The sequence below is a fragment of the Lissotriton vulgaris genome, chromosome 5 (genome assembly GCF_964263255.1).
Source record: "Lissotriton vulgaris chromosome 5, aLisVul1.2, whole genome shotgun sequence".
Classification (NCBI taxonomy): Eukaryota; Metazoa; Chordata; class Amphibia; order Caudata; family Salamandridae; genus Lissotriton; species Lissotriton vulgaris.
In genome coordinates this window covers 622,711,798-622,727,975 of record NC_141693.1, presented here as the reverse complement: position 1 = coordinate 622,727,975, position 16,178 = coordinate 622,711,798, and positions in this window count along the sequence as shown.

Below are 16,178 nucleotides of genomic sequence, written 5' to 3'. Positions count from 1 at the left end.
AGTAAAGTAAATTAATCCCAGCACTTACATCGGGTCTGTGTCCATTTTTTGGTGTGGATTTTGCCTACCATGGAGAAGAAAGTGACATATATAGATATATATGTGTATATATATATAAATCCTCAAGGTAGGTAGATGTGGAGTTAAGAATGGAAAATCTTACCCATTTGCACTTTTTTTCTCAATATTTTGATCCTTTATATTTTTGACACAATATCTGTCCATGCAATATTTTTATTTCCGATAATGTCAGTGATCGTGCAGTGAGCTATCCCAACAACTACAAGTGGAGCTTAGGCGGAGTTCTCACTGAACAAATGTTTGAAAACAAATGTGGAAAATACTGCAGTATACATCACATTTTTCATCATACACGGTTATCTCTATCTCCTTTTCTGATCATTCCTCTTGTCTCTCTTTTACTTTTTCTAAGGCCCACATGCATCAAAGTCTGTTTTTGTGATTCCTTATTTGCGATTTTTAGGGAATCGCAAATAAGGAATCGCAAAACGGGATGCATTATTGAAATTGCATAAAATTTGCGATTCGGTAAAAATCGCATTTTTTACCGAATCGCAAATATTATGCGAATTCCAATTTGCGATTTCGCAATTCCCATTGATTCCTATGGGCCAAAAGGCCCATAGGAATCAATGGGAATTGCGAATTCGCAAATTGGAATTCGCAAAATGTTAATGCATTTCATGGGTGCAGGGGGGGGTCCAAAGGACCCCCCCTGCACCCCTGAAATGTATTTTGAAGTGCATGTTTCACAAACACATGTCCTAAGGACATGTGTGTCTGTAACATAACAGTGTTTTAAAATGCATCTTTGGGCATTTTGACACATTTTCGCAAATTACCACGAGGTTCAACCTCGTGGTAATTTGCACCCCCTAATTGCGAATTTGCAATTTTAAAAGTAATCATGCATTGCTTTTAAGGAATCGCAAATTTGCGATTCCTTAAAAGCAATCGCATTTTTGGAATTCGCTAAAAATAGCGATTTTACCAAAAATGCTTGATGCATCCCAGAAACCTATTTAGGAATCGCAAACAGCTTAATTTTGCGATTCGCACCGTTTGCACTTCCTAAATAGGTTGATGCATGTGGGCCTAAATCCTTAAATCATTTCCCTACTCAAAACACCTCTGACTTCTTCCCTCAACTTTTTTTCTTCTTCAATCTCCTTAATACTATCATGGTTTTAATTTTACCACAACCTCCTTCCTTTTTCTCCTCCTTCTTTCTCCATGTATCCAATTCACAATTCTCATCTCTTTCTCACATCATTTCCTATGACTTATAATCCATTCACCATCATCCCCTCTCTCTCTGGCTCACAGTTGCTCTTTTTCCATCCTTTTTCTCCTTTCTCTGGATACCTTTCCTCTCTCTTTGTCCTTTTGCAACCCCCCTCTTTCCATTGCTCATCTTACCTACTCTTTGCCTCCCTTTTACTTTCTATGCCTGTCTACCATTACTTCTTTCCCTCTTCTAAGCCCCCCAAAAGGCAATTTTGAAATAGAGATAGTGCTTGTGAGACCTGTGTTCAAGTAAGGAAGAGTGGAGCTGATGACCACTTAGTTTGACAGTATGAACAGGCTGGATTCTGGATGACCCTAATTCGCATGGGAGGAATCGTACTGGAAAAATGCAAGGGTAAATCTGAAGACAACATAACATTGAGGTTTAAATAATGGTAATAGATAGTGAGGTGGAACATACCTGTTGCACATTGTGAGGGGCAAGCAGGAAAATACAAGGCAAATTCTGCTTGCTACATGAAAACAGCATATACAACCCCCATCCAGCAACAGGTGGCATACATGCCAACATACTGTGATGACAAAAAAGAGGTAGCATATTCTAGGTTTCACAACCATTACCACTGGGATGCCAAGGCCAGTAGTATTTAATCAAGTGTGGGCACCATCTTTCATTGGCATGAATTTTCTCAATAATGCAATAATTACAATCATTATTTGCCAGATGTGTCAATATCTGCTAATCTCTGCTAATTATGAGTAAATAAATATAGAAAAATCACTAATGTTTATTTTTTTAACAATTGGCAAAAAGGTATTACCATCAGTTCTCTTCTGCAGGCACATTGCCCAACTGAGCTGTCTTAAGACAGTGAGCGAAACTCTGCTAACATCTTTTTATGTACCATGTCAAGGGATCACAACCGTGCTTATATAATGTGCCACGGTTAGGTCACCCTGAGCCCCAGTCTTCCCTTTCCATGTGCTGCCTGGGTGTTCAGGTCTGGCAGGGCTGTTTGTGAGCCTCTTGTCTTTAGTAGTTGTTTTGGCTGCGTTCTATTGGGGCCTGAAAACAGCCTCAAAAGAAACAAAGGGGGCATGTGACTGAAAGGAAATGTGTGTTATGTTATGTTATTGGCCTCTTAAATAGCGCATGACTCACCCAGGGGCATCTCAGCGCTTACTTAGAGGAAGACCAGAGGAAAAAGTGATGTATCAATTCCAAAGAGAGTTAAAATAGGAAGGCCTTGAATTGTTTCCTGAAAACCAGATAGGAGGTAGATTTACGCAAAGTCTCCGGTAGAGAATTCCAGTACTTGGGGGCAATATATACGAAAGCTTTGCCCCCTGTACGGTTGCGCCGAATGCGAGAGATTTTCAACAGTGCCAACAAGTTTGATCGCAGGTTGCAGCTAGAAGTCTGTTTACAAAGTTTATTTTGCAAATATCCAGGACCCGTTCCATTAATGGCTTTAAAGGTGAGGCAGCAGATCTTAAAAAATTATCTATTTTTCACTGACAGCCAGTGAATCTCTCTGAGCAGGGTGAGTGATGGAGAACCTGGGGGATGGTTTAGGACCATCCTTGCTGCTGTATTTTGGATGACTTGAAGCTTGGCTACCAAGGTTTCACTCACTTCAGCCAGTAGTGCATTCCCGTAGTCCAGGCAGCTCCTCACCATCGCCTGGACCACTGTTCTGTGAGGTTTCACTGGCAGATATGGAAGAATTCTATGTAGTAGACGAAGACTGTAATAGCAAGAGCCAATGATGTTTTTGAAATTGTCCTTCATAGTCAGTTTGTCATCCAGTTGTATTCCCAAGCTCTTTACTGAGGATGAGAGCAGAACCAGAACCTTACTTTGGACTGAGAGAGGGTCTCCAGCAAAAAGACCAGACGGGGTCCGATTTGGAAAGTGACCCTGTGCATTCTGCAAAGGAAATCTGAGGACTTCGGGCAGGAGGGATTCTTAATTCTCTGGCATGGCTGAGTGGTGCGCTGAAGAGCAAGAGGGTGTACCTCTTGCACAGAGGGCAAAGAATACTCGTGGGGGACTGGTGCGTGCTTGAGCTGCTTAGGCCATGGATGGGATTGGAACCATCACGATCAGATAAATATACATTTATTATAATACATGCTTAAAGTTTGCCTGAAAGTATGGAGTAGAGAGACAAAACAGTTGTTCCTTAAATGAAGCAACCGTTTACTGACCAAAGTGGGGGGTCGATTGTAGGAAACATATTAAAGGTGTGTAAACTCTTGATGATCTGTGGTCCTTGGCTTCTGTGCAGGAATTAATTCACACACGTTCTAAAATAATTTAACCCCTGCGTGCGCAGAGCCTTGCTTTTTATGTGTACCCCAGTGCACAAGTCCTAATAAAAGAAGTGGGGGTACGCTGATGTCACAACAGGAAGTGATGTCACAAATGGTGGCTTGCACCATCAGACTCATTGCCTCCCCTCGCTTAGATGCAATTGCATCAGAGAAGCCAGCACGTAAGCAGCGTTCTGAACGGGCTCCGATCTCGCCCAGAGAGGCCAAAGAGTGAATGTGTGGCTCCATTTGCTCCAGTTATCGAGCTCCGGGTAAAATAAGTGGGGGACACCGTCCACCCGCATGGTACCCCGACTTGAGCCCTGGTGTACCCCAATGCAGAAGGACAGGAGCTGTCAAGGCCTGTTTAGGCCTCACAGAGAGCACGCAAGCCTGGAAAGAATGACCGCGGGCCCTGGTATATTCTAAGAAGCGCTCCAGGGGAATGGTCAGTGCCAGTCTGGCCTTTGGCCCGGGGGTCGCAAACAGAGTGCCATCGGTCGCAAGGGTCGAGACAGGGTTTGCAGCCACGACCCCTGGCTACCCCTAAATAACTTCCATGCAATTGGGGTCCTAACCACTGAGAGGGATCCTACCAGTTAATAAAAGCCAGTGTATTTTTCTTGTAACTTATGGAGCAGAGCTATGGGCCTATAAAAACCACAAAGGGATTCAAAGAGTGGAAAATGTCTTAGTGCACAGGTTATTTGCAGTACCGACAAGAACGTCTTCCTTTGTGTGCCATACCACCCAGGCTCACGGTTACGACACAAATCAATTCTTTGATTTTATTAGTAATGTTCTTTTTTAATGTTGACGGTATTATACTTTTAAATATTTTTACTATTTCAATTTCATTCTCCTATGTTCTTTTTAAGCTACGACTATATATTTTTCCATTGTATAATGTATTTTAATAAAGAAGTTTGCTGTTCATACATTTTGTGAATGATCATTACTTGGTCGAATAAAAAAATCACTCATACCAAATTTGGAACTAGTTATTTAGAAGATTATGTAAGGTACCACCCATTAGCTCCTTGGCTCTCCATCTGAGGAAAGCAAGAAGCATCCCTGAATTGTTTAATACTTTCTGACTGTTTATCTTTGGCCAACGGTCATCGAATTCGCGGCCTAGAGTAAAATGTTAAGGATGGGCCTGAATGGATAGAGAAACCAGGGTTCTATAATGTAATTTCTGTATGAAAGAGTTATTCAGAACGCTATTTCTGGAGAAATACACTGAGGCTAGGATCTCTCATAAGATGTCTAAAGCTGCTGTGCTCCTATGCTGCAATTTCTACCTTTAATAAAATAACTACATCTCATGTTCAAAACCAGCCTGTACCATGGATTTCCTTTGTAAATTGATACTTGTATAGCGTACTACTCACCCGCAAGGGTCTCAAGGCGCTTGTACGAATACCGCTGTGGAACCCATCCTGGCTTTCCCTGTGAGGCATCCACTCCTGGGCACCCCCAAGGTGGAGGCCAGGCATCCTTAGCGTTGTGGGGGCCGTTGTGGCGATTAAGCAAGCTATTGCCCAGAGTTGCAAAGTGGGACTCCATGATTGGAATAGGCACCGAGGCAAGAATTATCAGGTCCGTGGAACTTTGAGCCCAAGACCCGTCGAGGCGGGGAATTGAACCCTGGTCCCGGGCGAGACCTCTGCATCAGGGTCTGCCGCTCTAACCATTGAGCCACACATTTAAAGTTGAATACGACACGTTTAAAGTTGAATTTAGTTCATAGTTTATTAATTTTCCCAGAAAAAGGCTTATGGAAAGATGTCCCTTGTTGCCTATATGATAAATACTCGTTGCAAACAATGATTGATTAAAAAAAAGTGTCAATACTATAAAGTTCCTAGGAAACATTTTTTGTTGCCCCTGTTACAAGTGTCTAATTTTTGAAGTCTTACGTTCGTTTTTACCTTCCTAAAACAACTCGCATCCAAGTGCATAAGTATTTCTGTTGTCAACGTTATTCATCACTGCATGGAGTTCACTGACATGAAACTTAAAGTGCATGATTTGATCTGGACTTATGCGATGTATAGTGCTGCTATAATATAGGCATTTTAATGATTTTTTTTATAAGGCATGACTTTTCTTAGATCTCGTTTGAATATTTGAATATTGTTAAAAATGTATTATATTTTATAAACCCTTTTTTACATTTATGGAATTTTTGGTGATGGTTACTGTAAATGTATTGCATATGCAATTTTTCTGTGTTTAAGCATCTGTATTGGCATACCAGCCGAAGAAAGATTGTTTGCCCTGACTTGACTTGACTCACTTAATACAGCTCACGGCAAGTCTGAAATGAACCAGGGCACATTTTCCAGACCAGATTCGAAGTTCTATCACCATTAACTTTGTTCACAGGTAGGAAGTGCCCATAGGCAACACACAGCAAACATTAGAGTATGTGAATTTCAAAAAAACACTTCCAACTCTTGAGGCATCTTTGAGCTAAAAAACAACTATGTTCTGTTACCCAGCTCAGTGGTACTCATTTTACCTAGCTCAGAAGGATCAAAGGTGGAATGGACCCACATAGATTTGAGCGATGACCAAGAGATAAAGCATACATGCCCAGAGTAGTGCAATAGTTCACTGAGCTACCAGACCCAGCAGTCTGTGGGTATTTAGTGTCTGATTGCGATGTTGTTCAGTAACTCTTCTGACCAAATCAGTTTCAGAATCGTCTCCGACCCAACTGTGTTCTGCGAGTCTGACCAACCGATTACGATGCTTCCGTACATCGTTTGCTCGGAATCGCATTTACTTCGATGGGAGCCAGTGTTCCGAGCGAGAACACAGGCTCCCATTGAAAGAAGGGGTGGTTGGGAAAATCATGCACCCTGTGACAGGCACCCTATGGTGCCTGCCACACTGTGCATAGTGGTAAAGAGGGGTCCCATGGGTATTCCCACATGCCCCAACCAGAGGCCTCCAGATGAAGGGGGGCCTGCTATGGGCCCCCAAAGTCAGATTCCAATGGCCCTTCATATGTCGGGCAGACCAATTTGGAACGGCTGTCAGAATCGGTCATCGTAATCGCTCGGTCAGAAACTGTGTCCATAGAGCTGTACGATTTAGCTCCAAACGACTCGGGCTGTCCGAATCTCGCTCTGAACCGAATCAGACAGCCCGAGCAGTTTCCTTGCAACATACAGGGTTGTTAGGAAATCTTTCCAATTTGATTGGAAACATGGGTTCCGAATCGGATTCTCAGATTTCAAATCTCATTCGGATCCTTTCCGAATGACACCGTAATCAGCCCCTTAGTCTCAAAATCTGAACCCATGTGGCCTTCCAATGGTGAGACCAAATTGTCAATGAACTACACTACATCACCTTCTACCAAGGATGAAGAACTACAGTCATCAAAAGCCACATCAGACAAGAAACATGCTTTTACTTCCATATTAGCTGAGAGTCCATCACAGTCTGTCCCTTGTGGAACAGGGAAGAAGGAAAACAGAGATATTTAATTTAAAGACTGGATAGTGTATGTGCCGTAAGTTCCTGTACATAGAACAAGACTGAGGCTAGCATTGGTTTGACAAAAAAGGAACATCTTTTTGCTGCTCAAATTAACCCTCATAGGAGTTTCCTCTGGAGGCACGGCTGAATGTCCCTCCAACTCAGCTAACATATCTTTTAATTTGAATTCATTGAGACATTCTGTTTCAGCCCCTACTAATGTACAGAATCAAGTAATAAATGTTGAAATACCAGTTGTTGCACTTTTTTAAATCCGGTTTGTTGTTGTTCTAGCCAATTTTCTTCTTTCGGTTTGGATTGAAAGTGACTCTGTTCTATTGCATCTTTGAGTGAGGATGCCTTTCTATAGGTGATGTGTGGTCTTTCACCGATGATTTTAGCAATATCTTGATCTTGTTGTAGTAATGGCCAGTACTTTTGAATACCTTGTCTGATTTTATGTGCCTCTTTGCTGAATGTTAGGATAAGCCTTGGGACTGTTTGCTTATCACATTGATTTTGATTTCTCTTTTTATTTTCAGATTTCTTGACCAGAATTTCTGTTTGTGTGATTTTTTGATCTTCTTCATGCTTTTATTCAGATCTCTTTCTTTGTATCCTCTCTTTTTGAGTCTTTCTGCACTTTTGATAATCTCTTTTTCCGCTTCTTCATCTTTGGTGCAGTTGCGTCGCATCCTGATGAATTCCCCGAATGGGATACTTTTCAATAGAGGTTTGAGGTGAAAGCTATCTGTATGGAGGATACTGTTTGTTGCCGTTTTCTTTCTATATTGGGTGTTGTGTATTTCCCATTATCAATGTAGACTGTGGTGTCCAGAAAGTCTACTTTGTGACGGATGATAGAGCATGTGAAGGAGAGTCCAATGTTGTCGATATTTAGAGAATTAAAGTATTCCATGAACTCCTCCTTTTTTCCATTCCAAATCAGGAACCAATCATCAATGTAGTGTGCCCATAATATGATTTTCTCCAGGGACTTGCTGTTGTTAGGACCTCAGGCTATTTACTTCTCCCACAACACCAGAGTGATATTGGTGTAGTTTGGGGAGAAGTAAATGCCCATAGCACAGCCACATAGTTGGTGATATATCTCATGGTCAAAAAAAAAGATGTTGTTAGGCACATTTTTATCATTGTTACGAGCATTGCTGTGTGTTCCAGTTCACTGATATTGCGCTATTTTAGAAAGTAAGCACAAGCATGTAATCCCAGTGAATGTTCAATGGATGTATAGAGAGACATCACCTCAATTGTTATCATGATGCATGATGGATTCCCTGCTACGTTTGACAGTACACGTAAAAAATCTCCTGTATCCTGGATATTGGAATATAGGTTTCCGACCATGGGGGCCAAGTATTGGTCTACATGGGATGAAATGTTTTCATATAATGAATCACATGATGACACTATTGGCCTCCGAGAGGGTTAATCAAGGTTTTGTGAATTTGGGGTAAAAAGTAGGCCATGGGAATTGTCGGATTTTCTTTAAAGAGTTATTGTCATTCTTCATCATTGATTAGATTGTATTTGTGCCAATCATCCAAGTTACTTTTTACATCCTCAATCATTCTGTTGATAGAATTGTGTGTTAATTTCTGATATTTTTCAGGATCATGCACTTGGCAATATGATTCTTTTTTGTAATCACTTGTATTTTGAATCACAATATTTCCGCCCTTTTCTGCGGGCTTGATGATTATGTTGGGATTGTTCGCCAATGTTTGGATAGCTTGATTGTCTCTTATGGACATGTTTTCCCTTTGTTTGTTGTTTCTAATTTTGTCCATTTTATCAATTTCATTCATCACTACTTCAGAGAAAGAGTCAATTATATTTCCTGGTGATAGTTGTGGGCAGTATCTTGATTTGTTTCTAAGGCCACTGCTTTTATGGTGTTTGGTATTCATTCCAAGATCTTGGAGCATTTGGATCTCGGTAGTCTCATCATCTTGAAGTTCATTAGCTAGATCATATAGGCTTTTAAATGCGGAATTTCTTCTATAGTTAGTTCTTGATCTTTAATTTCCGCTTGTTCACTATTATCCTCCTGAGAAATTGCATTCTGATTATTTTGAGGTTATTTGCCAGCATGCACCTTGGTAAGTTTAAGTTTATGCACATATTTGTATATGTCCATGTTGGTGTTGGTATGATTACAGTGTCTTTCCAGACAAAATAAGATGCCTTTATTTAATATTTGGCATTCCATTTTTGTTGGTGTGTAGTCCGATAAATTGAGGATTAAATTGTCTCCATTTAATTCCTCTTGGTTCGATTCCTCAACGGATATTGCCTTTTCGCGCCTGGATCGTTGAGTTTTCCTGGAGCTTCTAACGACTTTGTATTGCCTCTTCCAAACCCTCTGCCTCTGCCTTGTCCCTTGTTCCGTGATAGATTTTGATCCAGGGTGACAAGGCGCATTTCCTCTAAAAAAGTGATGATATTAGGTACATTTCTACTGGTGGTTGCTTCATTTTCACTGCCACTAATATCCTATTCGCTTTCTGTCTCCCCTCCTGCTTTTGATAGATTTGTGGCGTTGTTCATTTTCATTGCATCAAAACGTCTTGCAAATGTCAGTATTCGACCTTGCTTATAACATGTTTCATCCCTGGTGCATTTCCTCTGAATCCATTGTTGAATTTCCTCCTCGTATTTTTCTAGCCGATCTTACATTTCTTCGGGTAGTTTGTTTGTCTCCTCTTTATCACATTGGCTGATTTTGGCCTCCAGATCTTTAATTGTTGTGTGTACTTTGTTTAGATCAATTTCAGCATATTTGATGAAGATTCTCAACATGGTTTGACTGCATTCCATATTATTGGCACCCCACTCTTCCAACATATCCGTTCGTGTGTCCGGATGCGTGGGCATATAAAAATCCTTAAACTGCGTGGGACTCTGTCTACTTCAAGATAGTTTTGTAACACCAATATTTCTCAACTTTTGCTCATTTCCTTTTTGTATTTTTTCAACTTGAAAAAAAATAGTTGCATCAGTGTGGGATTGGATTCGTTTGGAGTCGTGGATCCTATCATTACCGCCGCTCCATATTGACTGCCTGCTTGAAACATTTTTGCCATTTTCTGCACTCGTTTAGCTTTGCGTGCTTCCAGACCAAATAGGTGGTTACTATAGTAAGGTAGATGTCAATGTTGGTTGTTATAATGTTCCTTGCGTATTGTGGCTGTGTCTGTTTAAGTATGTATATATTGTAAAACAAAACTACAACTCCCAGAAGTCTATGGGAATTGCTACTCACAGGAAATGATACAAAAACAGATGTAACAGTAGTGCCCCCTACCGTGAGAAAGGCTGTGTTGGCCGAAACACGTTGGTGTGACAGACTGGCTTTGTAATAAATCACACATTTCAAGATTTCAGAGTGCGGCGTCCTTTGTTTAAAAAAAATATATATATATATATATTCCAGCGAAAATACTCTCCTCGTACAGAAAAGAAATCCGGGCCACTTTCAGTATGCAAAGCGTGTTTTATTTCTCGACGCGTTTCGCAGGTGAAACCTGCTTTTTCCTCGTGAATGAAGCAGGTTTCACCTGCAAAACGCGTCGAGAAAAGCGTTGTGAAATAAAACACGCTTTGCATACTGAAAGTGGCCCGGATTTCTTTTCTGTAGGAGGAGAGTATTTGCGCTGGAATATTTGGGACTCGCTATCCCGTCCGAGGCCCGCCACTGGAAGCGGCAGGGATCCAAAGCGACTCGCTCTGGTTGGAAATATATATATATATATATATATATATATATATATATATATATATATGCATTAAAATCCGTCAATAGCCAAAGCCGCCGCTTCAGCCCAACACTCCAACAATGACGAAAGAACAGACCCAATTCTTGGTGCTTAATCGAGGTGATTTATTACCAGCAAGCCTGCCGCCGCCATTACGCGTTTCGCCTTACACAGCTTGATCACATGGCGAGTTGCTGAGAGCCAATGCCAATCATTTAAAGTGCTAGTGCGCGTGCAATTTTCCCAAAAGGGTTCAAACAACATGAAAGAAATACTACGTCCTCATGTGCTAACATTTGTATACATTGATTGTAAACATACAATGTTAAAAGTACAAGTGGCTTAATTAATAAAATATATAAATATATATTTACACATTAAAAACCACAAATTTAAATAACTGTATAAATACACGTTATTACCAGAGTGAACGCGAACCCACGAGAATCATTCCTTAGATTCACCAAGTATTGTTGTTCACATAATTACTCCCTCCCCAAATGTACAAGGCACATTGAGCAGAAGAAATAAAGCCCCAGTGGGCACAGAACCCTGACAAAATTGCACTTAAATACTACACGTATCATCTTGACATCGGCAACAAAAAAGTGCTGAGTTCTCATGATTTCCTAAAGTGTTCGTGCTAAGTGCTCAAAAATAAAATGTAAAAGAAAAGAAATCAATTTATACACAAGGGAACATGTTGCGTTCAACCCATGGCATTGCGCCATAGGCTTACCCTCCTCTTACTTGAACGAAGCTCTTAAAACAGATTGTGAGGAGGCGTCAGTTAATCAGAAACAATAGCAACATTGATAATTTAAAACCAAGTACCCATCTGGCAGCTCATACAATACATGATTATTGTGAAATTCATCCTGCAAAAAATGTACTGAAGAGGATTAGATATACAATTGCTCAAATTTTCTTATAAACAAGTGTATAGATCCTCCGTCGCATTTAATCCCTGCGGCTGCTTGCTGTCTAATTCTAGGATGTATCTCGTCTCAAGGAGGCGTAGTTTTGCCTCTCGATCCCCTCCTCTCTTCATTGGCCATACTGCATCGATGACAAAATAAGAAAGATGCACGGGGTTAGAACTATGTTCCTGTTCGAAATGCCTAGCTACAGGATAGGCTTGGTCTCTGTTAGAGATAGCTCTAATGTGCTGGAGCACACGTTTGTGGACCGGCAGGCGGGTGCTCCCCACATACCTAAGTCCACATGTGCACTCCAGCACATAGACCGCATAGTCTGTCTTACAAGTAAGGCGTTTGGTAATTTTTCTAGGTGTACAAGAAAATGGGACAACATAGCTCGACTTGTTTACCCCATGTTTACATGCCTTACATTGTATGCATTTCTTAAACCCCCCTCCTAAGGCCTTCCACGTTGATGACATCTGGGGTTCCAAGGCATTTTGGACCAAGACGTTGGCCATATACTTAGATTTCCTAAAGGTGAGGAGTGGTTTTTTTGATATCTTATTACCAATCACTGGATCCCCCAGTATGAGGTTCCAGTTATCACAAAATATCTTTCTTATGGCTGAGTGCTGACGGCTATATGTGACAATCATGCGAGGACTAATAACACCCCCCACCGGGATGTTTCCGCCTATATATATATATACACAAGCTCAAGTCTTGGTAGGAAAGATACTGCACTCATGGGGTCCCATTAAATTAGCTCATTGGCAGCAGTTCACCAAGAGTGCAGCCCGCCATTAGGTGGATAATGGACCGGGATATGACTACACGGCGCTGTGCACCGCCATGCAGGTAACACTTGGGACAGAAGCCGACATCATCGTCATTCATACAGACTGTTAGGGATACGGCGATCTACCGACCCAGCTTCATGTTTCACGGGACCTCATTGCTGACTAGGGGTCCGTCATAGGAGCCAGCGGCATAACATGACAAGGCTATTTAAATCAGTGGTAGCAGACTATGGAGGAATGTACGAACCTTGTGAACTGCGGGGGTGCCCATGTGGTGGCACAATCAGGAAAAATTCAATCAAACTCCTGGAGTTCAGTTAACAAAGCTCCTGACATCAACTAAGAGCTGTGCTATTGGGACATGAACAACCAATCCCCTACCTCCATTCATGAACTGCTGCCAATGAGAATCCATATTTCATTTTAAGAGACATTGTTAAGGTGCATGCTGTTTTATTTCAAGGCGAGCTGAGGAAGGCAAACGCTGAAACGCGTCCTCGCACGAATAAAGCTAATTTGATGGAACCCCATGAGTGCAGTATGTTTCCTATGGAGACTTGAAATTGCATTTTCAATGGACCCACCTCCATTTTTTCGAGCACTCGTCACCAAGAGTGCAGCACGCCATTAGGTGGATAATGGAGCGGGATATATATGTATATATCCATACTAATATAATAAAGAGAGAGCTCAAACCTTTGAGGCGGGTAATCTCAGGAACCACAGCACCAATCACAACATCCAATACAGCGTTGGAAAGGGAAATTGCAGCAGAAGGACATAGGGTATGCAGACGCCCACCATATACATTTAAAAGGTAAAAGAACCGTGCCAGCAAAGTAGTCCCTTGTGGGCGTGTCTGCGTTGTGCTGTGGGCATGTGCTGGGGGCGTGACAAACGCTGGGGGCGTGTGGTACGTTACGCCCTTCATGTCATGTCTCATATTGTGTGCTAATCCCACCCTGCTCCCTTTAAATACCCCTGCACCCCATAATCATAATCCACCCTTACTCCTTAAAATACCCCAACACCCTCAAACACTAACCCATCTTAACCCTATAAATGTACCCTGTACCCCAAAACCCAAACCAATCCCTAAGCCCTAAAAATACCCTTGTACCCCAAAACCCAAACCTAGCCCTGAACCCTATAAATACCCCTGTACCTCAAACCCCAAACCTAACCCTGAACCCTAAAAATACCCCTGTACCCCAAAACCCAAACCTAGCCCTGAACCCTAAAAATACCACAGTACCCCAAAACCCAAACCTACCCCTGAATCCTAAAATACCCCTGTACCCCAAAACCCAAACCTAGCCCTGAACCCTTAAAATACCCCTGTACCCTAAAACCCAAACCTACCCCTGAACCCTAAAAATAGCCCTGTACCCCAAAAATCCAAACCTAGCCCTGAACCCTAAAAATAATTCTGTACCCCAAAACCCAAACCTACCCCTGAACCCTAAAATACCTCTGTACCCCAAAACCCAAACCTAGCCCAGAACCCTAAAAATACCCCTGTACCCCAAAACACAAACCTAGCCCTGAACCCTTAAAATAACCCTGTCCCCAAAACCCAAACCTACCCCTGAACCCTAAAAATACCCCTATACCCCAAAACTCAAACCTAGCCCGAACCCTAAAAATACCCCTGTACCCCCAAACCCATACCTATCCCTAAACCCTAAAACTACCACTGTACCCCATAACCCAAAACTATTTCTGAACGCTTAAAATACCCAAACACCCGAAAACATATACCTCAGTACCCCAAAACATATACCCCTATACCCATACTTACCTTATCCAAACATGAAAAAAAACATGCTTTTACCATTCATGCATTTACAACGAATTTCGTTGTAAATGTATGCATGGTAAAAGCATATAAAATGTAATGCCATGCGTTATAATGGCATTGCGGAGTGATGGTGTGCGGAAAGAAAGTTGCGGAATAATGGGTGTTTACCCTCCCCCGGTAAGTACATTGGTGGGACGGCGGCCCACATCTCCAGCAACATACTCATATTTTTTCACCACCCATTTGAAAAATGCACATGTCTCTCTCATTGATGGCCAGCACCGACATACACTTTTAGACACACCTCCCACCACAAGTTCTAGAATTGCGAGCTTTAGAGCTAGGGAGCTGTGTTCGAATCTCGGCATCAGCTCAACATTCTGTGATTCCAGGCAAATCGCTTTGTCTCCATGTGCCTACCACAAATTAATGTGTTCTTCTGTAATGTAAATTGTGCTCATGCCATGTTGTCGAGTTCGCGCTATATAATATTGCAAGGAAAAATAAAGTAGGGAAACTCGAGTTCACACACTACTAAACGCGCACTCTTAAGTGCATCGGAGCGTTTCACAGGCCTGTCACAGATAAGAAATGCTATCAGAACGAAATCCTACAAAACAATATACTACTGGCCGGCAGCAATTCATACCCGGACAACGTCAGGACGGGCTGCTAGTATATATATATATGTATATATATATATATATATATATATTACCTACTGGCGATAGCCAGTAGGTATATATAGTTAGGATTTTTTCTCTATGGAACTTTTGAAAATTCTATGTCTAATAACTTTGGCGTTTGTGGACGGAATTGGCTGAAATTTTCAGGAAAATGGCACATTTTGTTTCTGAGTAGCCCCTGAAAATTTGGGGGGGGGTCGTCAAGGGGGGGCCGAGAAAAAAGGGGGGTCCCAAAACACGTTTTTCCCATTCATTTTTCCATAGGGCGGTTGGCCTCACTTTTAGCTCGAACGGCTGAATGGATTTGCACGAAACTTGGCAAAATTGTAGGGACTGTTAGCCCGATGTGCCTTTGCTAGGTCTCAATATATGTGCTTCAGTGGATTTTGAGAAATTAACGTTTAAAATAAGATATATATCTGTAACAGCGCTCCGGGCAGCGCTCCGGTTCGCGTACTTTTCGCGTAACGGAACTTTGCGATGCGAAGCTGATTGGCTCTCCGGTGTCTGTCAACATTCTAAACAGTCCGGAGCGGCCGCCATCTTGTCTCTCGGTAGGATCGAGAGACAAGAGGAGGCCAAAACAAAGGGGGAAATGAAGGAAAGGGGGCAAGGTAGACCCCTTCTGACCCCCTAGGATTGATGAGGGGGATATTATAAAGCCACGCGGGGCCAAAAAAAAAAATAAAAAAAAAATCCGATTTTTTCGCCGTAGAGACGCGTCTTGGTACGCGAACCGGGCAGCTAACCGGGCAGCTAACCGGGAAGCTAACCGGCAGTGTAACGGGAGTCTGAGGAGTAGCTGATTGGCTGTCAACATTGTAAACAGTCCGGAGCGGCCGCCATCTTGTCTCTCGGTAGGATCGAGAGACAAGAGGAGGCCAAAACAAAGGGGGAAATGAAGGAAAGAGGGCAAGGTAGACCCCTTCTGACCCCCTAGGATTGATGAGGGGGATATTATAAAGCCACGCGGGGCCCAAAAAAAAAAATCCGATTTTTTCGCCGTAGAGACGCGTCTTGGTAAGCGAACCGGGCAGCTAACCGGGCAGCTAACCGGGAAGCTAACCGGCAGTGTAACGGGAGTCTGAGGAGAAGCTGATTGGCTGTTA